The sequence below is a fragment of the Mustela nivalis genome (genome assembly GCF_964662115.1).
Source record: "Mustela nivalis genome assembly, chromosome: 8".
NCBI lineage: Eukaryota > Metazoa > Chordata > Mammalia > Carnivora > Mustelidae > Mustela > Mustela nivalis.
The window spans coordinates 114,942,120-114,969,085 of NC_139027.1; the positions used below are offsets into that span (position 1 = coordinate 114,942,120).

Here is a 26,966-nt window from a genome sequence, read left to right on the forward strand (position 1 = left end):
ATTGTATTAAATAAAAACATTAATGCGGATTTGACGAATGATGAAAAACTACTCAGATTGGTTTGGTGTAAGCAAGTAGGACATACGTACGCTCACATGAGAGAAGATGCCCATGGTCTGCCTGATCTGGGTACCAAGAGGCTTTAAAAATACCGTCAAGACTTAGTCTTCCCTTCCCCATCTCTCTTCTCTGTTTCTTGCTGTGGCAAGATGGCTACCAGGGCTTCTAAGTCTACCTTCACAGCTCAAGTCCTCATTTCTTTCAACTGTCGTACCAAAAAGCCAAAGTTACACCAAGTTGGCTCCGCCTGGATCACATATCATTGTTTGGGCCTGAATCACATGCCCAGCCCTGGAGTCGGTCCATTCCAAACCACAGGGATGCGGAGTGAGGAAGGGTGATGTCAGGGCACTGTTTACAATTAGAAGGTGAATGGGTCCAGAGCTGTGTGCCAAGCACCCAGAGAGTTCACAAAAATATATATATACTTGGCCCTTGTGGAGAGCCCTCGTCATTTCAGGGGTGCCCAGTAGCTTTTGAACATCCTTCTGAGTTTGGGGAATTTTCCATGTCACGAATCCTGTACCTCCTCCTCCAAAGCCAAATTGCTCTTTCCTACTCTCCTGTGCAGCAGGGGTGCTGGCTTCACCGGGACCCTGCAACCAGACGCACCACTGAAGAGTTTTCTGAGGAAGTGAGCAATGTGAGGAAACAGGCGGCACCCAGAATCCACTGGGGAGGACAGTAGCAAGGATGGCACCCGAGGCTTCTCACTGTAGGGACTACTGTGGCAGGGATGCTAGAAGACTTGCCAAAGTTCGTTTCAGTTGCCTTTCGCTGCATAACCAGCCACCCTCAAAACTTAGTGGCTTAAAACAATAATTTCTGATTTCTCAACTCTTTGGGTTCACTGGGCTCAGTTAGACAGTTCTTCTGCTGCGTGCGCTGTTGGTTAGGGACATCAGCTGGAAGCCTGGCTGGGTCTGGAACAATCCAAATGGTTTCCCTCTCAATGGGACCTCTCCTGTAGAATGGCCTTAAGACATGGTAGGCTGGTTTCTCTCCTGGGGGAGATGAAAGCAGCCAGGCTCTTAAAGACCTCGACCCAGAAGTACCATTTCATTATTTCTACCTCATTCTATTGGCTAAAGAAAGTCACAAAGCCAGCCCAGATTCAAGGGGGTGATAAATGGACTCCACCTCTTGATAGGAAGAGTGCAGTGTTGTATTAGTTTACTAGAACTGCTGCAACAAAGTCCCACAAAGTTGATGGCTTAATCAACAGAAATTCATGCTCATGGTTCTGGAGGATGGAAGTTCAAGATCAAGGTGTCAGCAGGGCTATTTCCCGATGTCTTCTGGTTTCCGATTTTAGCTGGCAATCTGGTGGTCATTGGCTTATAGATCATCACCCTGAGCTCTGTCCTCACCCCCTCATCTTCACACAAGTTCCCCTCTGTGCCTGTCCCTATTCTGTGTCCAAATTTCACCTCCTTAAAAGGGCACCAGTGAATCAGGACTCATCCTAATAGCTTCATTTTTACCAGATTACCTCTGTAAAGACAAGATCTCCAAATAAGGTTATGTTTTGGGGTACTGGGAATTAGAACTCCAATACACCTGATGTATCTATGGGGGAAACATAATTCAACCCATAACAAAAGAGCATACACGAATGGGAGGATTCCTTGGTAGCCATCATAAAGATAATCTACCATGAAGCAGAAACCCCATACCTTACCTTTAAGAATGGATTTCTTGAGTACATGGTTTCGATTAGGGCCTGGAATTTTAAATGCTCCTTACAAATCATTCCACCACCACCAGCAGCCTTGGGTGCAACCTATTTCTCTATCCCCCCACCCACCAAGGGGTCTTTGGAGCCTGATTGGTGCAAAGTGGACTGGAGCTAAGAAGTTTCCTCATTGTTTCCTCCCAGAACAATGAGGGGAAGGAGGTCAGGTGTAGGGATCTGACCAACCGTGAGGCCTTGTGCAAGTTTGACAATCTCCCTTTTGTCATCCTTAAAATGGGGGTAATGTTAGGCCCCTGTCACTCAGGGTTGTGGTGAGGATTAAAAAGAATAAAGGATATAAAAATTGATGTCCAAGCCCTCAGTTCCCCTCCAGATATCACTGGTTATTAGCATCAGTCTCTGTCACCTCCATACAGCTGATCTAGACTCAGCTTTGTGTTGAAACATTAGTAAAGCATTGATCACAGTCAGACTTCACATGTGTGGAGCACTTTCTAGTTTACCAAGTACTTCCACACCCACCACCACAGGGAGATACCAGAGTAATGAAGAAGAGCTTTAAGAAATGTATCAGTTGTAAGTAATGCTGGCTTCTATAAGAAATAGATCCAAGAATACAGCAGTTCAAACATAATATCTTACCTATGCAATAAAGAGGTATTCCCATTTCTTAATGGCTTTCCTCCACGTTGTGATTCAGGGATCTAGGCTCATTCCAACACGTGCCTCCAGCAACCATTAGGGTCTTGCAGTCACCTGCACAAAGCCAGCAGCAGAAGAGAGCCTTCGCTTGAAAACTGACATCACTTCTACTCACACACCATTGGCCAAAACCAGTCTCATGGTCATACCTAACTACATGGGAGCCTGGGAATTACACTCAAGATGGGAATCCAGGAAGGGTAGGAAAGTGATTTTTGGTGAACAGCCAGCAGTCCCCACAATGAGGGAGCTTTTTAAAGTTCTGGAATGGATGGGTCATATATTCCCAAGGAAACATCATTCCAGGTTGGAAGATACAGTGAGTTGACCTACTGGCCACAATTCTTCACTTCCTTGTGTAGTATTTTGCCTCCATATTCTTGTCACAACTCAGGTGGAGTATATTTTCCCACCCACCAATGTCAGGCTTGAGTGAAATCAAGTAGAAGTGGTAATAGGTCTGTTTGGAGCCTCCACTTGAAGAGTTCCTGTATGATTCCACCTCCACCTTCGTTAGAAACATTCTCCTGCATAGCCACTGCCCTTCAGCCCAGGACTGCAGAATGAACACTCAAGTAGCAGACCAGCACTCAGACTCTCCCAGACCATATCTCGAAGCACCTATCTGATCCAAGCCTAGATCAGCAAATGCCCCAGCCAACTTGTAGACGCAGGACCTCAGCAGAGTCATCCCAGGCAACACACATACCCATGAGAAATGAATACTAATTGTTGTATGCCACTGAAGTCTCGTGGTTGTTACACAGCACAGTTGCGACAGTAGCCAACCGATAGAGACAAAGAAGAATCTCGCCTACCCAGGCTTTTTGAAAGTTATATCAATTCCAACTGACTGAAGAATGAATTAAACAACAAGAGACTACCTGGCTCAAAACCAGACCTACATAACCTTGCAGTACGTGAATACTGCGTCTGAAGTCAAGGCCACACTGTATGCTTCTGCCTGTCCTCTCCACAGATCCTGACCGGCATCCTTAGGTTTCTCCGCCAGGATAGGAGTCCCTGTTCTTCAGCCAAAAACTTTGGCTACCATACAGTTGTCCCAATGGAGCAATGATGTATCGATGAAAAGACATGAACAGACCCAGGCACAGAATACAAGTTCCATCGGTGTGGGTAAGCCTACAACTGTAGACACCCAGGAGCAGGAGACCGTGCAGTGGGCTCTGATAGACAGACTAGCACCAGTGGCCCTCAGGTCCCCCTGAAGAAAGCCAGCTGCTGCTGTGACCAACCCCATCAAGCTGAGGTTCCCAACAGGTGTGCTCCAGCAGGTCTTCTCAGATGGCATGCCAAGCCCCTGGAGACCTCGTGAAAATGCAGGTTCTGATTCAGCAGGTCTGGGGTGGGGCTTGAGATTTAGCTGGAACTGCTGCCCCCGGTCCTCAGACCTGAATTTGAGTGTCAGATCTCCAGAGAAATGGTAGGAGTCTCAACACACACTAGGATATCTTGGGAAGCTTTTGAAAGCACTGATGCCCAGGTCCTCCCTCACCCCCACCCCCTACCCCCGAACTGAAAGGCTCTGAAGTAAGGGGTCTGAGGAAAACTTGGGCACCCTAGCCATCCCACTGTGTAGCCACTGCTCTAAAAGCACCCCTCACTGTTCTCAGGGGACATGTACTGTCTTGCCTCCTCTCCACATTTCTAGAGGCTCTGGCTTTCTGCTTGCCCACTCTTTATCCTACCATGTAAGGGAATCAAATGTTTTTAACTAAAGTGATTCCCATGTTGTGAAAGGCATCTTGAAAAGGCAGCATAGGGAGGCAAAAAATGGAGTTCTTTAAATTGGACAAATCCCCTTTTGAAAATCTCACTCTCCTGCCCTTCTTTTCCTCACTCACCATTGCCAAGGGCAGACGGTCCCCAGTGTTCCTTCCATCCACTGGAAAGCCGACTGACAGGCTGAGCAGGACCTTAACTAACCCAAAATCCTGCGTGAGTACATGGGAGAGGTTTGCTTTTTAACTAGGATAATTTAATAGTCGTTTTAGAGCAAAACAAGGGTAGAAACAGACAGGTGGGCTTAAACTTTACGTGAATTTTTGAGGTGAAATCCCAGACTTCAGAATATTGCAGAGTTTGCTACTGATGGCCTCTAGGTAGGAGTTGAGGGTGGGGACCAATGTTTGGAGGGCTTAAAAGGGTTGGCAGATTTAGCAAAGAAAAATACAGGGCACTCAGTTCAGTCTGAATCTCAGACAAACAAGGAATCATTTGTTTCCAGAAGCATGGGCCCCAGTCACACGCCCTGAGAGTGAGTGGCACTGCTGAGCCCCCCACCCTCCCCTAAGCCCAGGTCTGTCTAGTAGGTGTACAGTGTACAGTCAGGCCATGAGGCAGACCCTGGTGAGCTCCAGATGACCTCAGGAATTCCGAGAATCCTCTGGAAGCATCAAAGGGCATCCGCCTAGACTCTTGGCTTATGTGGATTTTGTTTGTTCCTTGGTTTTTTGTTTGACAATCTTTGCGTGCTTGGGCCCTATGCTCAGAGTTTAGAAGTCAGGTCCTGGGCCAGCACCTTGAAAACAGGGGGCATCATCTTCTTAGGCTTGGGTCCTCCAGACCTCGATTTAAATGCCCATCACCACCCCCCTCTGTCTCCCCACAGGTCTGGCCTGACCCCTGCTGCTCTCCCCACTCACACCACAAACCCCAGGAAACCTCGTCAATCTCCAGTCTAACCCTGACCAGTGCCACTGCACTGGATTTGGGGAAACCAAGAAAAACAAACTTAAGTGTGGGTCTCAAGTCACATGAATTAGGAAGGAGGGGCCCAAGCGGGAGAGGGGAGCAGAAGGAATGCGGTAAATGGTGACCCAATCCACAATTCCTTTACCTTCTCTGCTCCTAATTCCTTCATGTAGAAATGGGCATGATAAGTAAGCTGCCTTCTGACATTATTTCTCTCGGCACTGTCCTTCTTGCTTCTAAGACCCCTACACCCCACAAAACCCTTGAGGAACTGTGCTTTGGGCACTCAGTTGCAGTCAGGAGATTGTTCCTGAGCCCTGAGTTTGGGCCAAGCATGCTGGCCATGGAGCTCAGCAGCAGGGGGAGATGACCTTGGCCCAGCTGACTGCCCACAGCATCCCAGACATCGGAGCAGAACAGACCAGGACCTCCTGGTTCTGGTGAAGCCAATTGACCTGGTCATGGTTGAATGTGTGTGCCTGTGTGTGTGTGTGTGTGTGTGTATGTGTCAACATCCTGGTCCCCACCCCACCCTGGGGGGCTGTGGACAGCCTCACTGACCACAACGCACTGTGTCAGCGACAAGTAAACAGGATGGATTGATTGCTGACTCCATAAACAGATAGATGCCAGTCACCATCTAAACAGGAAAGAAAACACAGAACCCGTGGGAAGAGGAGGCTTCACTATTCTCTGTGACGTAGGAGAGAAGGGGAAGGAGACAGAGAGAGAGAGACACTGATGGACACAGGGGTGAAGGAGAAGAGTCACAGACCCAGCAACACGGGCACCACAAAACCCACAGTTTGGGGATTGCTGTTTCTATCAGCTGCTTTGTGCCCCCCAAGGTGCCCCTACTTGCCAAGTTCCCCTGCCTTGGACTACTCACCCCAACTCTGACCTCCCGTCCTCCTCCCATGGAGGCCTCCACACCCTCCTACAGGCCCTGCTCAGATGGTAGCTTGTCCTAAGACATCCTCAAGGATAAACCATCCCCAGGGCTCCCTCTCTTTTGCACAGAAAAGTTCCAAAGTATGTCTCCAGTCAGATGTATTCCAAGAGGCTCATCTCTCTTTTTGGGCCACTACCAAGTCCCACATCGTAGGATGTACGATTTTTCCCATTTTCAAGTAGAAACACTGAGCCCTTGGAGCGCTTGGGTGGCTCAGTGGGTTAAGCCTCTGCCTTCGGCTCAGGTCATGATCTCAAGGTCCTGGAATCAAGCCCCGCATCAGGCTCTCTGCTCAGCAGGGAGCCTGCTTCCCCCTCTCTCTCTCTGCCTGCTGCTCTGCCTACTTGTGATCTCTGTCTCTGTCAAATAACAAATAAAATCTTTTAAAAAAAAGAAAAGAAAAGAAACACTGAGCCCTTTATGGATCCATCCAAGGTCACCCCCAAATGAGAAACAAATTTAGCCTCCTGCATCGTAGCCTTTCAGCTCCCACCCTCTTTCCTGGTCCACTTATGGCTGACCTTGCTTGGCCTGCCCCAACCCCCACCGGGTCTCCCTAGTAATATGTCTTGATGGAAGCCCTGGGGGGAGGGGGGGGTGACTGAGGTAGGGGGTGGCTAGGGCTGCCAACTTCCTGGGAGGAGCACTTACCCACGAAACAGACCATCCTCTGAGTCACTGGGACGACTGGAGATCCTGGAGGTTGGGAGAGGCTGACTCATCCTTGTCTCTATTTCGTCAGGAAAGGAAGAGGCCTCACACATGGGGGAATGGCTGTTGTTTTCCCCACGGAACTGAAAACTGCAATGGAGCCATGTGGAAAGATGGAGCAGGCCCCAAGAAGGTTCTGGAGAGAGAGAGAGAGAGTCTGGGGTCCTTTCAAACCACCGTGGACAGGAAACTCAATATTCAAATATAGACTCCAAAAAAAGTACACTTGAAAGATGTTTGTCTTGTGAAATAATCACCCATTAGAAAGCCCAGAGTTCCTTTAAAGGGCCTTCCAGTCCTGTCAGTCTCCAGGGCTTGCTTCCAGATCCATCAGGGAGCTCACAGCACTAGAAATGTTTGCCCGCCATCACCTCCGAGTGGCAGGTCATCCCCAGGTCCCCTTGGCTCCTTTACGCTAGTTCTGAGCTTCTCAAACTCTCAGAATCACCTGGAGAGCTTGTGACAAACACGGGTGGGTACAAAGGTGGGTAGGGCCCCACCCCCGTGTGTCTGACTCAGTGGGGTTGGGGTGGTTATTTGCATTTGGGGGTGGGTCAGGTCATTTGCATTTTAACAGGTTCCCAGGTGATGCTCCTGCTGCTGGTCCAGGAGTGTGTGAGGCCCACCTGCCTGAGCTCCCTGCCAGGGAAAGTCACTCCACACCTCCTTGTCACTGGTTTCCACTGATGTCTGGGCCTCAGGGCTCCACAGGGCACTCTGCCTTGCCAGGTAGACCCATGGCACTTCCTGAGGGAGGGTGTTGCCTTTCCTACCTCTGCCACGACTTGTTCACAAGTTCTCTGTGCCCAGACTTCTAGCAGACCCGCGTGAGCCCAGCTCAGCTCAGAAAGCTGACCCCATCGCCTTCCCACCACCAAACTTCAGCCCCACCGCCCACTCTCTCACCCATGCTCCTCAAGAATGGAGTGTCTGCTCCCACCTCAGGCCATTCATGCCACCCGTGTCCCTCCTCCTTCAGTTCTCTATCCTCTCCTATGCCTTTCCTTACCCCCTCTAATGGGAAGAGTGGATCATTCCCATAAGCATACAAACATTTTCTGGAATCTCTCATCTATTAAAAATGGGGGCTCGGGGTGGTGGGTGAGGGGCACCTGGGTGGCTCAGTGGGTTGAACGTCCAGCTCTTGGTTTCGGGTCTGGTCATGATCTGGATGTCATGAGATCAAGCCCTGTGTCAGGCTCCATACTTAGCAGAGTCAGCTTGAGGTTCTCTCCCTCTCCTTCTGCTCCTCCCCCTAATCTCACTCTCTCTCTCTCTCTCTCTCTCTCTCTCTCTAAAATAAATACAATTTTTTTTTAAACAGGGGGTGAGCTACCCTAGGCCACCTCATCTGCCTCTAGCTATCCCCCATCTCCCTAATATTCACAGCAAAATTTCTTCAAAATATTGGGGATAGTTCCCATAGCCACTTTCTCCTTCCTGACCCACTTGAGTCTCTCCCCCTTACTTAGTACTTAATACTTAGTACTTAGTACTCCACTGGAACCCAGCACTCCCACATTGCCAAATCCCAGGCCTCACCTCAGTCAGTCTCTCAGAAACTCTCTCAGAAACCACTGACTGCTGCCTCTTACTGGGAAGACCTTTTGCTCATGGCTTCTTTGGCCCCACTTCTTGGAGGGTTGGAGGGCCCTGGTCTCCCCTCCCCTTTCTCTAGCCTCGTGGTGTCAACATGCTGTCTGCTGAGTCTGTGTCTACAGCTCATGATCAGTCCCTCCCTTGAGCTTGGATTTTATCCAACTACCTTTAGCATCTCAAACCCAACATGCCCAAACAAAACTCTTGTTTTCCCCTACCCTGGTTGGGGGAGGGGGTATATAGCAGAAAATTCATCATCTTTAAGTGTACCATTTGGTGGTTTTAAGTATGTTCCCAGTGTTGTGCAACCATCACCACTATTCATTTCCAGAACTTTTCCATCATTCCAAACTGCAACTCTGTACCCATTAAATAATATTATTTAATATTATTCCCCCACCATGCTCAGCCAGTCGTAACCACTATTCTTTCTGTCTCTATGAATTTGACTATGGTATGTACCTCATGTAAGTGGAATATTTGTCTTTTGGTGTCTGCCTGCTGACAATTTCTTCCCTCCGTTTCTGCCATCCCCCAATGCCCCGAGAAAACTCCCCAACAAATAAATTGGCAGTTGGCCAGCTCTGAGAAGGTTTCTGAGGTGTTCTTTTATTTTTTTTTCAGCGATTTGTTTTGCTGTATAAAATTTTTAAATATATAAAATAAAATAGCTGAAAAAGACGTAAGGCTATGCTCCTAGTTCTCAGATTTATCTTTGTTAACATTTCATGTCAGTTGCTTTGTCATTTTCAAATACAAGAAATAAAGCACTAGAATACAAATTGTAATCTCCTTTTAACGCCCACCATCAGAGGCAACAATAGATAAATATACATCATCTAGCCAATTTTTCCAGTGCTCACTTAATCTATATCTCGTCTAACCTGAGACACCATCCGTTGTAAGACGCACTATTATTTTAAGCCCCACTTAAAAAGAAAAACACTGACAATTAGTCTATGATGCAACACTTTCTAATCTTGGATTTTTATTTCTCCTAATTTATTTTTATTTTTTAATTATTCGTCACTTACATATAACACCCATTGCTCATAACAAGTACCCTCCTTAATACCCATTGCCGATATAGCCCATCACCCACCCACTTCCCTCCATCAACCCTCAGTTTGCTCTCTGACCTTAAGAGTCTCTTATAGGGGCACCAGGGTGGCTCAGTTCATTAAGCATTGGACTCTTGAGTTTGGCTCAGTTGTGATCTCGGGGTCGTGGGATTCAGCCCCATGTCATACCCCGAGCTGAAAGTGGAGTCTGCTAAGATTCTCTCTCTCTCCCTCTCCTTCTCCCTCTGCCCCTCCCCCACGCACGTGGCCGCGCTCTCTCTCTCTCTAATGGCTTGCTTCCCTCTTTTTTTTTCCCTTCCCCTATATTCATCTGTTTTGTTTCCTAAATTCCACATACAAGTGAAATCATATAATATTTGTCTTTCTCCGACTGACTTATTTCACTTAGCATCATACACTCTAGCTCATCCATATCATTGCAAATGGCAAGATTTCATCTTTTGGATGGCTGAGTAAGTAGATATAGATATAGATATAGATATAGATATAGATATAGATATAGATGTAGATATAGATATAGATCACATCTTCTTTATCCATTCATCAGTCAATAGACACTGGGCATCTTTCCATAATTTGGCTATTATTGGTAAGGCTGCTATAAATTTCAGGGTACATATACGACTTCCAATCTGTATTTTTGTATCCTTTGGGTGAATGCCTAGTAGTGCAATTGCTAGATAGTAGGACAGCTCTATTTTTAACTTTTTGAGGAACCTCTATACTATTCTCCAGAGTGGCTGCACCAGTTTGCATTCTCACCAATGGTGTAAGAGAGTTCCTCTTTCTCCACATCCTCACCAACATCTGTTGTTTCCTGTGTTTATTTTTGCCATTCTGCCAGGTATGAGGTGGTATCTTATCGTGGTTTTGATTTGTATTTCCCGAGACGTTGAGCATTAGATTTTTATTTAATACTTATTAAAAGGCCTCCTTGAGACCTCTTTAGATGTATATTTTGTCATACCATATTTCCTGGAATTTAAAATATCATCAATTTTAAGATGCAACCCGATTCAGAGACTTTTTAAAACTATCTTGGGGCCAAAGGATTATGGCTTATGATTCTTGTGCATAAATAAGAAGGACATATCAAGGAACGTAAAATTGGTTAAGTATTCCTAAATTTTCACATCTAAAGTTCACTCTCCTGCATCACTTTTTTAAAAATTAGTGGAGGGGCGCCTGGGTGGCTCAAGGGGTTAAAGCCTCTGCCTTCGGCTCAGGTCATGATCTCAGGGTCCTGGGATCTGCCTGCCTCTCTGCCTACTTGTGATCTCAGTCTGTCAAATAAATGAATAAATAAGTCTTTAAAAAAATAAATAAAATAAAAATAAAAAATTAGTGGACTTTTTAACAGTTTTAGATTTAAAGGAAAAATTGAGCAAAACATACAGTTTCCATATACCCTTTCACCCTTCCTCCCAATATTTCCCAAAATTGTCCCAATTTTGAACATTTTGCATTATTGTGGTACATTTGTTTTCATTGTCTTCAATGTGGTACATTTGTTTTCATTGATGAGCCAATATTGATGCATTACTATTAACTAAATCTATAGTTTACATTAAGATTCACTCTTGTTGTTGTACATTTTATGGTTTGACAAATGTTTAATGACACGTATCCACCATTGTGGTATCATACAGAATAACAGTCTCACTGTCCTAAAAATTCCCTATGCTCCAACTTCTTCCCCTCTCTTTCCCCACAAGCCCCTGGCAACCACTGATCTTTTTACTGTCTCTATAGTTTTGCCTTTTTTAGAATGTCATATAGTGGGAATCATACAGCATATAGATCATATTAGTATACAATAGTATAGTATTAAGATTGGCTTCTTTCACTCAACCTAAATGGTTAGTTGGTCTTCAAACCATCTCAAAACAAAAAGGGGTGTCAGTGTCTCGTCATACCACCAAATCACTATACTCTTTGGTGAGCTTATTCTATTTTTTGGTAAGTTTATTCTTTCTTTCTTTCTTTCTTTCTTTCTTTGTTTAGTAGGCTCCATGCCCAACATGGAGCCTAGTGCAGGGCTTGAACTCATGACCCTGAGATCATGACTGGAGCTGAGATCAAAAGTCTGATGCTTAACTAACTGAGACACATTGGTGCCCCTGTACTTTTTAATAATTTGAAAATTACTTTCCATACTAGAATGCAAATGCCCTGAGATGTTTAGAGGCTGTTTGTTTCATCATATGAATAAGGAGAGAACATTTGAGGAGGAGGAGAGAAAGGTCAGATGTATTCACCTAATCCAGTCCTTCTTGGTAAGGTAGGTGGAAAAGTCATCTGCCAAAAAGGAGAGAGAAGGCTGGGGAAGTGGTTCTGGAAATTTGACATGACAACAACAAATGTTTTTGGTGTGTGTTGGGGGTGGGGAATTGCACACAAGTGTGTAATGACCATATCTACTTCCATGTCAAAGTAAATGAGATTGTCAAATACCCTGAGGATGTCTCAATTTTTTCTTTTGTTTTTTTTTAAGGTATAAAATACATCCAGGAATGCTTACCCTTGTTAGATACAAACAAAATAAAGGTTGTCATGGTCTTTCTAATGGTACCAAATTCTCTGGCATTGAAATTACTTTTTCTCAACCTCCTAAAGCATTTGGTAGCAGGGTTTTATTTTCCACTCAGAAGCTCTTGAGAATTGGGCAAATGGCGGAGCCAGGAAAAGGGAATGTGTCTGGTGTTGGAAAATGAATATAGTGGAAAAATACATAAACTTGTTTACTTTTCTTTCTTTCTTTCTTTCTTTCTTTCTTTCTTTCTTTCTTTCTTTCATTTTTTTTCTTTCTTTTGCTCTTTGCCTATTTTTTGCTTTCCAGCCCTTTCATCTGAGTTTATTTTCCTTCTACCTAAAGCACTTACTGAACAATTGTTAATAAGTTTGGCTGGGGATAAACTCAGAATTTAGACTTTACATTTAATGGAAATGCCTTTATTTTACCTTTCTTAAAAGATGTTTTAGCTGGGTATAGAATTATATGGATTTTTTTTTCCCCAACACAGTGAAAATACCGTTTTACTTTCTTCTCATTTCCATTACCAGATAACTAAAATTTATGTCCTTTTCTGGCCTCTTTGGCTGCTCTTTAGATTTTTCTCTGTATCTTTGGCCCTCTGTAGCTAAGTGTAGATTTCTTTTTATGTAAAGCCTAGAATTTACCTTCTTGAATCTGTGGGTTGGTATCTATCAATTGTTTCAGAAATTTTCAGCTATTATCTCTTCAAGCATTGCCTCTGTCCTTGTCTCTCTTGCTCTTCAACTTCTGAAACTTTGATTAAATATATATTAGAACTTCTCACTGAGTACTCTCACTTTCTGGCCCTCTCTTTGTATTTTCCCTCTTTTTGTCTCTTGAGCTTATTATCTCACTGTTCAAATAAATGCCCAAAACATGTATCAAGAGTAATGTATTGGGGCGCCCAGGTGGCTCATCATTAAGCGTCTTCCTTCAGCTCGGGTCATGATCCCAGTGTCCTGGGGTTGAGTCTCACATCAGGCTCTCTGCTCAGTGGGAAGCCTCCTTCTCCTTCTCTCTCTGTTTGTGTTCCCACTCACAGTGTGTCTCTCTCTGTCAAATAAATAAATAAAATCTTTTTAAAAAATTACTTAAAAAAAAAAAGAGTATTGTACTGGGTAGACTGGTTGCCAATGGCTCCTGAGGTCTATTCTAAATGCCTACTAGGTAATCTTCCATTGGTTCAGCCAGAATCCATCCATTATGGTATGCAGCCACAATAACATCTCTGGGGAAAATACCACTCTTAGAAATTGCTTTATAATTTAAAATCAGGGTGACCCAATTTACTTGGGACAGTCTCTGTTATCCATATCTACACCCCCTCTTTTACTCTCATAAGTATTCTGGTTTGAAAATTAAAATATGAACACCTTATTCCCATTAAGTATTATGGCCTCTTTGGGGTTAGTGGCAGCCACATATATCATCAAAGTGATTACCTTATTTTGGAAACCTATGCTTATGATATTAATTTCTTTAGTGCTTTTAGAATGGACAGTATGATTTTGAGGTTTTTAAAGAATGTGTGATATTGTCATCATTCCCTACTTGCCTAAAATCACTGTTTCATTTTTCCCTGATTGAATCACATCACTAGAAATTAAACTGCTTCTGTTCAAAATCAGCAAAAAGCTTCGGGGAAACTGATTTTCAGAGCTTCAGCAATAGCTCCCACATGATCCACCCATCACACCAGCCTCTTGTTTTTGAAATTTCTTTTGTTCAATTTGAGGGGTTTGGGATTTTCTCCTGCTTTGAGTTGCATTGCATGGTGAGTGACAGGCAAGCTTTTGGGCCATGACACGGTTTTACCTACTTATGGGTATCTTTATTTTATTTCATTAAGTCCCTCCTTGTTGATTTGTGAGAAAAAATAAAATTACAGAAATTCCTCCAACATCATGTACAGGCAGACTTCGTTTAATTACACTTCATAGATATTGTGTCTTTTAAAAATTGAAGGTTTGTGACAACCCTCCACTGGACAGGTCTATCAGCACCATTTTCCCAACATTTGCTTACTTCATGTCTCTGTGTCACATTTTGGTAATTCCTGCAATATCTCACTTTTTAATTATCATATGTATAATGTAATACAATATGATATGATATGATCAGTTCTCTTTGACGTTAACTATTGTAACTGTTTAGGAACACCACAAACCATGCTCCACATAAGACAACAAGCTTAATAAATGTTGTGTGTTCTGACTGCTCCACCCACCAGTCATTCCCCTATCTCTCTTCCTCTCCTCAGGCCTCCTATTCCCTGAAACACAACAATATTGAAAGTAGGCCAATTACTAACTCTGAAATGGCCTCCAAGTGCTCAAATGAAAGGAAGAATAGCACATCTCTCATTTTAAATCAAAAACCAGAAATGATTAAGCTCCGTGAGGAAGGTAGGTCAAGAGCCAAGATAGGCTGGAAGCTGGGTCACTTGTGCCAAAGAGGTAGCCAAGTCATGAGCACAAAAGAAAAGTTCCCAAAGGAAATTAAAAGTGCTACCTCCAGTGACACACAAATGATCAGAAAGGGAAACAGCCTTGGTACTGTTATTAAGAACAGTTGAGTGGTCCATATGGAAAATCAAAACAGCCGCAACATTCCCTGAAGCCAAAGCCTACTCCAGGGCAAAGTCCTGACTCTCTTCAATTCTGTGAAGGCTGAGAGAGGTAAGAAAGCTTCAGAAGAAAAGAATGAAACTATCAGAGGTTGGTTCATGAGGTTTAAGAAAAAAGCACCCCGACAACATCGAAGTGCAAGGTGATGTGTCAAGTGCAGATGTAGAAGCTGTAGCAAGTTATCCAGAAGACCTTGCTAAGAATGAAGGTGGTTACACTTAAGACCAGACTTTCGATGTAGATGAAACAGCCTTCTACTGGAAGAAGATGCCATCTAGGACTTTCATAGCTGAAGAAGAGAAGGCGATACCTGGCTTCCAAGTTTCAAAGGACAGGCTGACTCTCTTGTTACAGGCTGATGCATCAGGTGGCTTGAAGTTAAAGCCAATAGTCATGAACATCCCCAAAATCCTAGGGCCCTTAAGAATTACACTAAATCTACTCTGCCTATGCTCTATAAATGGAATATCAAAGCCTAGATGACAGCAAATCTGTTTACAATATGGTATACTGGATATTTTAAGTCAACTGTTGAGAACCACTGTTAAGGGGAAAAAAGAAAATATATATATTTTTTTCTTTTTTGAAAGATATATATCTTTCAAAATATTACTGCTCATTGAAAATGCACCTGGTCACCCAAGAATTCTGATGGAGATACTCAAGATTTATGTTGTTTTCATGCCTGCTAACACAGCATCCTTCTGCAACCCATAGATTGGGGAGTAATTTTGACTTCTAAGTCTTAGATTTAAGAAATACATTTTGGGGGCACCTGGGTAGCTCGGTTCAATAAGCAACTGACTCTTGATTTTGGCTAAGGTCATAATCTTAGGATTGTGAGATCAAGCCCCACATTGGTCTCTGAGCTCAGCGTGGAGTCTTCTTAAGATTCTCTCACTCTGGGGACGCCTGGATGGCTCAGTGGTTTAAAGCCTCTGCCTTCAGTTCAGGTCATGATCTCAGGGTCCTGGGATCGAGCCCCGCATCAGGCTCTCTGCTTGGCAGGGAGCCTGCTTCCTCCTCTCTCTCTCTGCCTGCCTCTCTGCCTGCTTGTGATCTCTGTCTGTCAAATAAATAATAAAACCTTTAAAATAAATAAATAAATAGTCCCTCTGCCCTCTTCTCCCTCTCAGCTCTTAAAAAAAAAAAAAAAAAGATTCTCTCACTCTCCCTCTGCCCCCTGCCACGTTCTCTCTCTCTTTCTCTAAAAAAAGAAAAAAAGAAATACATTTTGTAAGACCATAACCACCATAGATAATGATCGATCTGATGGATCCAGACAAAGTAAATTGAAAACATTCTGGGAAGGATTTACCATTCAAGATACCACTAAGAACATTCATGATTCATAGAAAGAGGTCAAAATATCAATGTAAATGGAAGTTAGGAAGAAGTTGATTCCAACCGTTATGGACAACTTTGAGGGACTCAAGACTTCAGTGGAGAAAGTAGCTGCAGAGGTAGTAAAATTAGCTAGCGAACTAGAATTAGAGTGAAACCTGGAGATGTGACTGAATTGCTGCCATCTCATGATAAAACTTTAATGGATGAAGAGTTGCTTCTTACGGATGAGCAAAGAAAGTGGTTTCATGAGAAGGAATCTACTCCTGGTGAAGATGCTGTGAAGATTGTTGAAATGACAGCAAAGAGTTTACAATATTACATAAACCTAGTTGATAAAGCAGCATCTGGGTTTGAGAGGATTGACTCCAATTTTGAAAAAAGTTCTACTGTGTGTGAGTTGTATCAAAAAACATGGCTCATGACGTTCATGAAAGGAAGAGTCAATCAAGTAGCAAACTTCAATTGCCTACACTTATTACGGTGAGCATAGAGTAATGTATAAAATGTCAAATCACTATGTCGTACACCTGAAACAAATACAACATTGTATGTCAACTGTACTTCAATAAAAACAGAAAGAAATTGCCACACCCACCCCAAACGTCAGCAACCACCATCCTCATCAGTCAGTAGCCATTTACTGAGGCAAAACCCTCTACCAGCAAAGATTATAACTCACTGAAAGCTCAGATGATGGTTAGCATTTTTAGCAATAAACTGTTTTTTAATTAAGGTATGTATGTTTTTTAGACATAATGCTTTTTCACACTTAATGGTAAATGTGCCTGTCAGCAGCTCATGGCTGCCCCTTCTACAGAGAATTGCCCTCAGTTGATGGGAGCCATCTCATGTGGAAGATTTGCCCTCCCTCCCACTCCTAACAGCAGTCTTAGTCAATTACTGATTGGGTAAGAGTATAAAAGTTCAGCCCACTTGCCTCAGAGTGGGACCAATTCTGTGTCCATTCATGCTTCAGAGCTCCCCATGGATCAGGCCTGGATGGGTTCCAGCTGAGATCATATTCTTGCTTAGCTCCTCCCTCTACCATAGCCAGCTTCCCTCAGCTCCCTTATTCTGAAATCCCTCTCCTCTCTCAATAAATCATACATGCAAGAATCCCCTTCTCAGGCTCTACTTCTAGGAAACATGACATGTGATTGGCATATAACAATAAAGGATAATATTAGAAAAGAAGAAAGGCTGAAAATTATTGAGCTTATCAGTCAACAGTAAACATGAGGGGGAAAATAATAGAATAAATCTGGAAAAACAGAAGGAATGAAATAATAAAATTTGGGAATTAAGTACACATATATATATGATATGTAAATAAAATATATTTTATATGTATAAAATATATATATGATAGTCTTTTATGATATATATCATCTATATTATAAGAATATATTATATATCACAAGAATATTTTTAACATATAAGAAGGTACAACCTAAAAATATTAAAAATTTAAAAAGATGCATAATAATAGAAAATACAAATATTTAAACTGTAAACAGCTATAAACTGTGAAGTTTTGTGCTACTAAACTTAAAAGCTTAGATGAAATGCATAACTCCCTAGAAAATACATGTACCCAAAACTGACTCAAGGAGAAATAGAAAAGATAAATAATTCCATAAACACTTGAAAAATATAATCAAATGTTTGAAAACCTATCCCCTTAAAAAGAGCTCTGATGGTTTTATAGGCAGTTTCTTCAAAGCATTCAAGGAATAGATCATTCCAATCACAAGCAAACTCTTCCAGAAAATAAAAAAGAACATGTCCCAAATCATTTTATGAAGTCAGAAAAACCTTTTTGGGTTTGATACCCAAACCAAACAAGAATAAAATGAGAAAGAAATATCACAGACCAGTATCACTTATAAGCATAGATATAAGAGTTCAAAACAAAATTCTACAAACTATGTACAAGAATGTATTTAAGACAACAATACATTATACCCTCATTAGATTTACCTCCAGAATTCAGAAACAGTTCAACATTAATATATATTGCTCACCTCAATATTAAATTTCAAAAATACACAAGATGATCTCAAACGGAAAAGTAATTTTTTAAATCATGTCCATTAAAAATTAAAATTCTTAAATGTCTAGAAACAGAATGGAACTTCCTAAACCTGCTAAATGATATCCACCAACATCCTTTTTAAAAAACATACTTAGGGACACCTGTGTGGCTCAGTCAGTTAAGCATCTGCCTTCGGTTCAGATCATGATCCCAGGGTCCTGGGATTGAGTCCTGCATTGGGCTCCTTGCTCAGCGAGAGCCTGCCTCTCCCTCTGCCCCTCCCTCTGCTCATGCTCATGCATTCTCTCTCTCTCTCTCTTTCTCTCTCTCACAAATAAATAAATAAAATATTTTTAAAAATTAAATTAAATTAAAAAATAGAATAAAGAACATACTTATACACAACTCATGAATCATTGAACACTGCATCAAAAACTAATGATGTACTGTATGTTGACTAATTGCATTTAAATTTAAAAAAAGAAAAAATACTAAAGAGAGAAGTGTTACATTTTTACTCTAAAAATTCTATAATAAGACAAGGAAACCCACTGTCATTTGCTCTTATTTGTACTGGAAGTCCTGGCTAACCTTCTTCTAAAAGTTCAGGAAAACTAACTTAACATAGAAATAACCAATAGAAAACTATCAAGGCCAAATCCCATATGCTGTTATTATAAGAAAGAAGGAGATAAGGAGCAAAATAACGTCTTCATAGACAATGAACATGAGCCAGAAAGCTGTGCCCACAAAAAAAATTTTTAAATGTAATCTTCCAGGGGTGCCTGGGTGGCTCAGTGGGCTAAAGCCTTTGCCTTCCGCTCAGGTCATGATCCCAGGGTCCTGGGATCAAGCCCCACATAGGGCTCTCTGCTCAGCAGGGAGCCTGCTTCCTCCTCTCTCTCTGCCTGCTTCTCTGTGATCTCTGTCTGTCAAATAAATAAATTTAAAAATAAAATAAAATAAAATGTAATCTTCTATACCAAAATGAGCTAAAAGATAATGAGATTTTATAAGATATGAAATAGCTACATAAATCAGAATAGAAAAAATTAGAAATAAGGTGCAGCACTTAGAGAATTTTGAGTAAAAATAAAAAGTCATTTCAGAAATGAAGACTAAGCAGATGTCCTTTTAAGAGTACAACCAGGGAATTGTATACATCACTTCCATTTGTATTTCATAGGCTCGGCTACATAGCTACATCTAGCTACAGAGGAATCTGGGAAATGGGGTCCTGGCCAGTAACCAAGTACCTAGCAAAACCTTCCACTGCCATAAAATAAAAGGAAAATAGAGAAGATGGGATATATCTAGTAATCTTTTTAACAGTCCACCACTTCTGCCATGCAAACCCTTGTACCCACACATAGAAAATCTCTTGCCCTACCCCAAGGGAGATGACCCCCAAACCCTATCCAATGAATGACTCCAGCTCAAAAGTCAGGAACCCTACAAGATGTCCTGCTTTCTCCATTAGGCCTTGATACACTTCTCTGTGTTCAGTGGCTGATAAAACAAATGTTATCTGTTCCCCAACACATATGGGGCTATAGACAATGCTGGAGTGGAAACGGGGTAATGATGACAAAAGCTCTCCTTTGAAAAATGGGAGAGTAGGGAACCTGCCCAGTACTCAATGATTCAAGCTATGATCAAGCCTCACGGAGTGGGTAGCTCAAGGGGAAGAGTCATGAGACTCGCTGCCCTGACAATGACGTGAGATTTTTGGTTGGCTTATTTGGTTCTGGTCTATTTCCTCCTTGGTCCTGACATTGCCTCCTTGGAGATCAGTTCTTTTCAGTTAAAAAGTGGACTTTCAAGCATTTGCACGAAGACCAGGGCTCTACAGAGCTTTCAAAGCTGGCTTCAGGTTTGTTTGTTTGTTTTGTCACAAACCTGGTTCAGGTTGTTTTAAGGGTTTTAGAACAGGCTTGGAGTTTCCTTCGTAGTCCAGCCTCTTCAAACCCCAAGAAGGCTTCAGCTGTATTTATCCACATTCATTTTGATGCTCAAGTAACCTTACCTAAAGAACATATATTTTTTAAAGATTTTATTTATTTGAGAGAGAGCACAAACAGGGGGAGCAGCAGAGGGAAAGGGAGAACTAGGCTTCCCAGTGAGCCAGGAGCCCAATATGAGGCTCCATCTTAGGACCCTGAGATCATGACCTGAGCCAAAGGCAGATGCTTAATCAACTGAGCCACCCAGGTGCCCCCATCTTTTTTTGTTATGTTTTGTTTTTGTTTTTGTTCTTGTTTTGTTTTTACATTTGAAAACTCGTAACTTTTTATTCAATTTGATGGTAACTGCCTTAAGGGCAAATGAAATAATAGACTTAGATGTTCCAATGTGTGTTTTTTCCCAACACTACCAATGAATTCTCCAATTCTTAGAGGACGCTGACCAGGTGTCCCACAATTCAACTCAATTCTGACACTATCTACCTGGAAATAGCATCAGATCCCACATGTTAAGGGCTCAAACCCCACAAGACTGACCTCCCCACCCCATCCCACTGGCCACTTCAGATACCAATGCCAACTAAGAGTCCAGGTTGTCCTCTCTATGGGGCACCTGGTGGCTCAGTCCGGTAAGTGTCTGCCTTCAGCTCAGGTCATAATCCCAGTGTCCTGGGATGGAGCCCCATGTCGGGCTCCCTGCTCAGCGAGGAGCCTGCTTCTCCCTTTCCCTCTACTGCTCCCCCTGCTTGTGCTCTCTTGCTCTCTCTTCCAGGTTGTCCTCTGTGTGTCTTTTTTTTTTTTTTTTTTAATTTTTTTGGAAAAGAAAGAGCGAGAATGTCTTGGGAGAGGGGCAGAGAGGAGGGAGAGAAAGAATCCTAAGCAGACTCTACACTTAGCATGGAGTCCAACACCCTGAGATCATGACCTGAGCCAAAAATCAAGAGTTGGGACACTTAACTGAGTCACCCAAGTGCCCCTTCTGTGCTTCTGACCACAGCTATAGATTGGGGGTTCTATGGCCCCCTCCTTGGGTTTGATTGGTCTGCTAGGACAACTCACAGAACTCAGAGAAACATTTTACTCACTATATTACCAGCTTATTAAAAAAGGATATACTCAGGAACAATCCGATGGAAGAGAGGCATGCATAGATAAGGTATGGAGGAAAGAGTGTGAAGCTTCCAAGCCCTCTTCAAGCACAAATTCTCCCAGCACCTCCGTATGTTAATCAACCCAGAAATCCTCCCACCCCTGTCCTTTTGGGGGTTTATGGAGGCTTTGTTACGTAGACCTGATTGAATAAATCATTGGCCATTGGTGATTGAACTCCATCTGCAGTCCCTCTCCCCTCTCTGGAAATACTTGGTGGGTGGGGTGTGGTGGGGAGCAGGAACTGAAAGTTCCTGTCCTCTAATCTCACGGTAGGTTCCCTGGCAACCAGCTCCCACCCTTGGGCCTTTCCAAATCTCACTTAACATAAACTCAGGTGAGATTGAAAGGGCTTTATTAAGAATATCAAGATGACTGTATTACTCTTATCACTTAAGAAATCCCAAGGATTTCAGGAGCTTTGTGCCAGAAACCAGGAACAAAGACTAAATATATATTTCCTAAGACAAATTACAATATCACAGATAGGAAAGCAATAGCTGTATTCTGATCTTCACTGTTGGACAGATGCCCATTGGACAGCCAACACCCTTCCCATATATGCTTGAGAAAGCCTTGGATCCTGGCCTATCTCTTCCTTAGGATGCCTTTTAAAAACCGCCTCTCAAGGATACATCTCTTATAAACCCTTTTAATAGGTATCTGGGATGGCCCACCTCCAGGGTCCTCATGCTGATGTCACCCCTCATGCCAGGTGACCCCTTGGGGAGGGATCCAAACAATCCTCTTTGCTTCCTTTAACCCACCTAGCTCCTTTAACCCACCACCCCGGGGTTACAGCTACTCCCCATACAAGCACATTCCCATTTAGATCACAGATAATCAGTTCTAGGCACAGTCCTTTTACAAATCAAATCTCTTGGGTGGTGCGAAGGCCAGTCTACCGTGCTCTACAAGTTCCAAGAGCATATATTAAGCTCTCTGAGTAGTATCATTCAGGCCCCTGTCATTTGACCCTAGATAAAGGGAAACACCACTCTCCCTCATCCCAAGGGAGATAGAACCCCTAGCACGAGCGCCTGCAAAGAAATTCTAATCTTCTACTCTCTCTCTCTGCCTCACCAACCCTTTTCGATGGGCCAGCATAGGGAGGGTCATCTAAGGTTCCCAAAGCTGGTGTTTGACACCTCTCCCCACATCCTGTGTGGGTGGTCTCACAGGACTTCCCCTTGGCACTGACGTTGGGATGGTGCCACCTATTCTCTCCGCTAAAATCGAGACACAAAGAGACCGATCCTACCATAGGCATTAACATCCTGCCATATTCAAGGGTGACAAACAAGCCAGCAAACGTCTCCAGACCTCAAGGATATTTTTCAACTGGGAACATTAGGCTAAATTAAGCGCTTCCTCTGTGGGAGGGAATGTTTGGGGGGGGGGGGGGTGTCACTTAATTCCAACTCTTTTTCATGAATGAAAAAATAAATAAATAAAAAGCATTCACCGGTAATATCCTCACAGTTCGGAAATTCCACGGTCAACTCGGCTCCCAGCACCACTTCCTGCTTCAGAAGGAAGATGGGTTCCGTTCCAGATATTCTGGGCCCAGCCTTGGCTGGCTTCCCTGGATGGTGTGTTTATTTGGCAATTGCCACATCCTCCCCCCTCCATGTCCCATCAGAGCTTCCCTTCTCCCCAGCCACTTACTAAGGGACAGTAGAGAACAGAAGACCCCTTTCAAGGGATCTCTAGCCCTTCCTCTCTACCCATCCAGCCCCACTCTCAACTCCTCCCTATTACTCAAGGAGCAAACTCTACATTTCCCTGCCTTAATTAAGGCATCTCCCTGCCTTAATTAAGGCATCTCCCTGCCTTAATTGTCCTTAGCACTCCAGCCCCTAGAGCTCTTACTTCTGCCCCTATTGCTTGGTGGAAACTGTTCTTCATTGATAACGTCCTCAGAGGACCTTTGCACATCCTCGTCTGACTTACCCTCAGGATCATCCGATCCACTAGCCACTTCCTCCTTCCTTGGCAGCCCTCTTGGGTTCCTTGGCACCAGGGTCTGGCTTTCCTCTTTACCTTTCTGGCCACTCCTTTTCAGTCCCTTCCTTCTAACTCTTAAATGTGGCAGTTCCTCTGAGTGCAGGGCTCAGCCCACTTCTCTGCAGACGCCCTTTCTTCCTAAGCATGCTTCACTAGCCATGCATTTGCTGGAGCCCCACAAATCTGTACCCGCCGTCTAGATGAGTCCCCTGACCTTTCATATAAACTCCCGACTATCAGATGTCTCCGCTTGGATGAGCCTCAGGAACTTCAAACAAAACACACGCGAAAGGAAGCTCATTTCCCCACCCACCCACCCATAAAATCCTATTTCTTTTTTTAAATTACCTGACTCATCAAAGGCATAATATCCGTGCAGCTGCTCAAGCCAGAAGTGTGGATGCTTTATCCAGTTTGACTTATCTCCCTGCTCACCCTCCCACATCTACTCAAACCCAGCGTGGACCTCTCCAACACCCTCATATCCATCTACTCAGGTCCACTCTTCGACTAACCCCTGGATGACTGTAATACTTCCGGTTCTGTCCTTCTCCAACCCATTCTCTCTTCTGTGGCTCATGTATTCAAACAGTATTTTTGACTAGGTGGGCAGAGAAATTTTTCTAATGTGAGCATCTAACCAAGACGACTTCTGCCTATCCTGACCTGTCCCTGGCTCCCCATCCTCCCCATGGATCTTTCAGGGCTCAGCTTGGATGCCCTCCATCTCTCTGAAATACCCTCTCTGACCACTCCCAGCCTCTGGGAGGCTCCCCTCCCTGGACTCCTCCCCCAGCACCAAGTCCTAGAGCGTCCCACAGCACCCACTGCCTAATTGCCTGTTACCTGCCCTTTGCTTGGGACCGCAGGCTCCCAGAGAACAGGACTGGGTCTCGGGCTGAACTGTTCTACTCGTGAAATGTTGGACGAAGAGCTCAATAACAGAACAGGGTCTATTTGGTAACTCCAGGGAAGGCTTTGTGGAGGAGGTGGGGCTTCCAATAGACCCTGAATCTGCAGCCAATCTGGACAGGGGAAGCAGTCCAGAGAAACATCCTGTGGAGCCAAATAGGCTGAGGATGGAGGGTGACAGTCGCTGAACCAGATTGTGGGACATTCCACATGAAACTGGTGCCTAGAGTCTTTGGAATCTTGAAATGTAGATGATGTATTCAGATGTGTTCAGAGTTGAAACACATCACAATTTACTTACAAATGTTTCAGAAAAACGTATCTATGTACAAATAAAGCAAAGATTTAAAAAATTAGCACTTTTGAACTTAGGTAGAGGGGTATATTGCACACTGAATGGGTGTTTGCTATACTAGTCTTCCCATTTATTTCTGTGTACGGAGAGGTTTGCGTAAGACCAAGTTGAGGAAGTAAAAGCTTTCCTCTGATAATGGGGGGGTAGGAAAGGAAGCTGGCACTCAAGGAAGGGAGGTGGGGGTGTTTGTCATTATTTTGTGGTTTCATTTTTAATTGTACACATAATTCATCCTGGTTTTAGAAAGTCTAAATGCAAATAAAAGCAAAGCCATGATTAGACAGCACCCAGAAGCCCCGATCCCAGGGAAAAAGAGACTCTAAATGTTTTCCTATATTTCTGTCTGATCTTTTTTATTTTTGTTCAACTAAATTCCTTTTCTCTGTTACCCCCAGGCCTCTGGATATGTTTAGGGTGAAAATAACCCAGGTTTTGCTGGTTTTACTCCCAACTCAGGATGTTAGACCCCTGCCGTCCCAAAGCAGAGAGGTGCTGGAGCCCAGACAGGTCATCGCACTGTCCTGTCCAGCAACAGCTGCCATGCTCCCAGGGGGCTCCTACAGGGTAGCAGGTGAGAGCGGTAGCAGTCAGCAGTCGGGAGGCCCTGGGCAGAAACAACACGACATGGAGGGCATGACTGACACCTTCTGGGGGTTTAGTAGAGTGGGTGATGGGCCGTGATGGGACTTCTGGCCTTGGTTACTATCTTTCTGTAATGGAACCCGAGCCCCAGGCTCAAGCATGTAAATGCACCTCTAAGTACACACCTGCAAACACATCCCTGCACACACACACATACACACGCACCTCTGCATGCACACTCGCACACATCCACGCACGCCTTCTGCTCTGATACCCACTAGGGAAGCTAATTCATGCCCTGCCTTTGGTTTGATTTGGTTTGATTTGGTTTGGTTTGGTTTAGTTTTCCCTCATTGAAGACAGCAAGTAAACATTTTCTTCTCCCTCCTCTCAGGAAGGGCAGTGGGGGAAGAGAATAATCGCCATTTTTGTTGTTGTTGTTGTTGTTTTTAATTTCCCTGGGAAACATGTCCCTGTGATATCTTGACTGAGGACAGATTCTTTGCAATCAAGCTGAGTCTTTGAGACCAGGAGGAAAATGGCCCCCTCCCCGCAGTGGTGCTCAGCAGCACTTGAGATGTGGGTAGGGGGGTGGGGAAGGGCAGCTCCTAGGACTGCAGAAGGCCCTCCTGACTGACTTGGAACCAGCTTGCAGGGGACAGGAACCCAGCATAGTCATCTTGGTAGGCAAGGCCTTGGAGCCAAGTTTATTTTTATTTTTCCAAAGCAAGTCAACAGACATTTTCTTTCTACATCAGAGTGTCACGGGGTCACTCATACCTGTTGCACCAATGACAGCTCTAGGCATTTGGGATAAGTAGCAACTTGGTGCGATTAAAGTCTAACCATTAAAGCCTTGACCCAATTCACAGAGAGGATCTGGAAAGTAGTTCCCACCAGTATGTCCCACCTTGAGATAAAGGGTCAGGCTGTGACATCTCAACCATCAGTCCTTGGCTGCGGCCCACTGGTGGGGGACAGGGGAGGCGATAGGTTACCTGCACATCCAAGAGATCTAAGCAGGTACCAGATACTCCCCTCCTACCCCTTGGGGACCAGCAATGGCTGCATGCTGTTTTCACTGCAGCTCCAAGAGCTTCTCACACTTGAGCAAGCATTCCAGGGGGCAGGGGAGGGAGCGGGGCTGGGGGGGGTCTCCTGCAAACACACATTGCTGCCCCCCCACCCAGGTCTGGTGTGGGGCCTGAGAATGTGCATTTAACAAGTTCCCTTCCGGTCTGAAGTCCATTCTTTGAGAAGCACAGCTCTAAGCATTCGGGACAAGCGATCCCAAGCCCTTAAAGGCTAAGTTGTGAGAACAGATGGGCTTTCCTGATAAAATGGCATTAACATGTGCTCAGCTCCCTGTGCTACACCAGTTCCGGGCAGGGTTTGAGGGAAGCACAAAGAGAAGGCAGGAGAGGTCCCCAGTGGAGAAGGCTTAGCTGCCACGGCAGGAGGCTCTTACCCTGGCTGGGAGCCTGAGCTTTCTGAATGAAGAATAGGGACAGGGAGCCCTGGCTTCTCTCCTGAAGGCCACGAGGACCCGGGCTCTGAGAGCAGCTTCCAGGCCTTCACATCCCACCAATGGCCCCCAGGGAATGGTGCTCTCCTTCAGCGGCAAAGCAGGCCAAGAAGTTCTTCCCACAGCTACCCATGAGAAGCCAGGACCTGAGAGCAGAAGGGACATATCCATGGACCCAGCTCGCAAGAAGGAAACTCAGGTTTGATCCCAGGCCTCCCAAGTGACTCTCACAAGCAAAGAGAGGCCTGTTGTGTGGGCCGTTCTCTCCTGATCCCTCTCACACTCAATGGCAGGCCAGTGAAGCAAAGCATCTGTGGCTCCCCCACCCCAGCCAGTGCTCTTAGCCTTTGCAGGGTCTGGGAAGCCCTCTGGACATTCTCACACAAAACACTTCACAAACCAGATGCAT

At 44.2% G+C, this 26,966-nt stretch overlaps 1 long non-coding RNA gene across 4 annotated transcripts in view; it reads right to left on the reverse strand.

Annotated features, from left to right (window-relative positions):
• Positions 1-1,257: 1,257 nt before the first annotated feature.
• The window catches only part of LOC309871473, a 59,415-nt gene continuing 33,706 nt past the window's right edge, over positions 1,258-26,966 (reverse strand). For 2 of the 4 annotated variants that reach the window (XR_014315304.1, XR_014315305.1), the window contains exons 3-4: positions 26,501-26,703; positions 24,794-25,054 (exon numbers count right to left, since the gene is read on the reverse strand). This is a non-coding gene — a long non-coding RNA (uncharacterized lncRNA). Of the gene's footprint in view, positions 1,556-2,399; positions 2,514-4,324; positions 4,402-6,777; positions 6,974-24,793; positions 25,055-26,500; positions 26,704-26,966 lie in introns of those variants that run through there. The other 2 variants (XR_014315303.1, XR_014315302.1) reach the window with 2 other exon arrangements.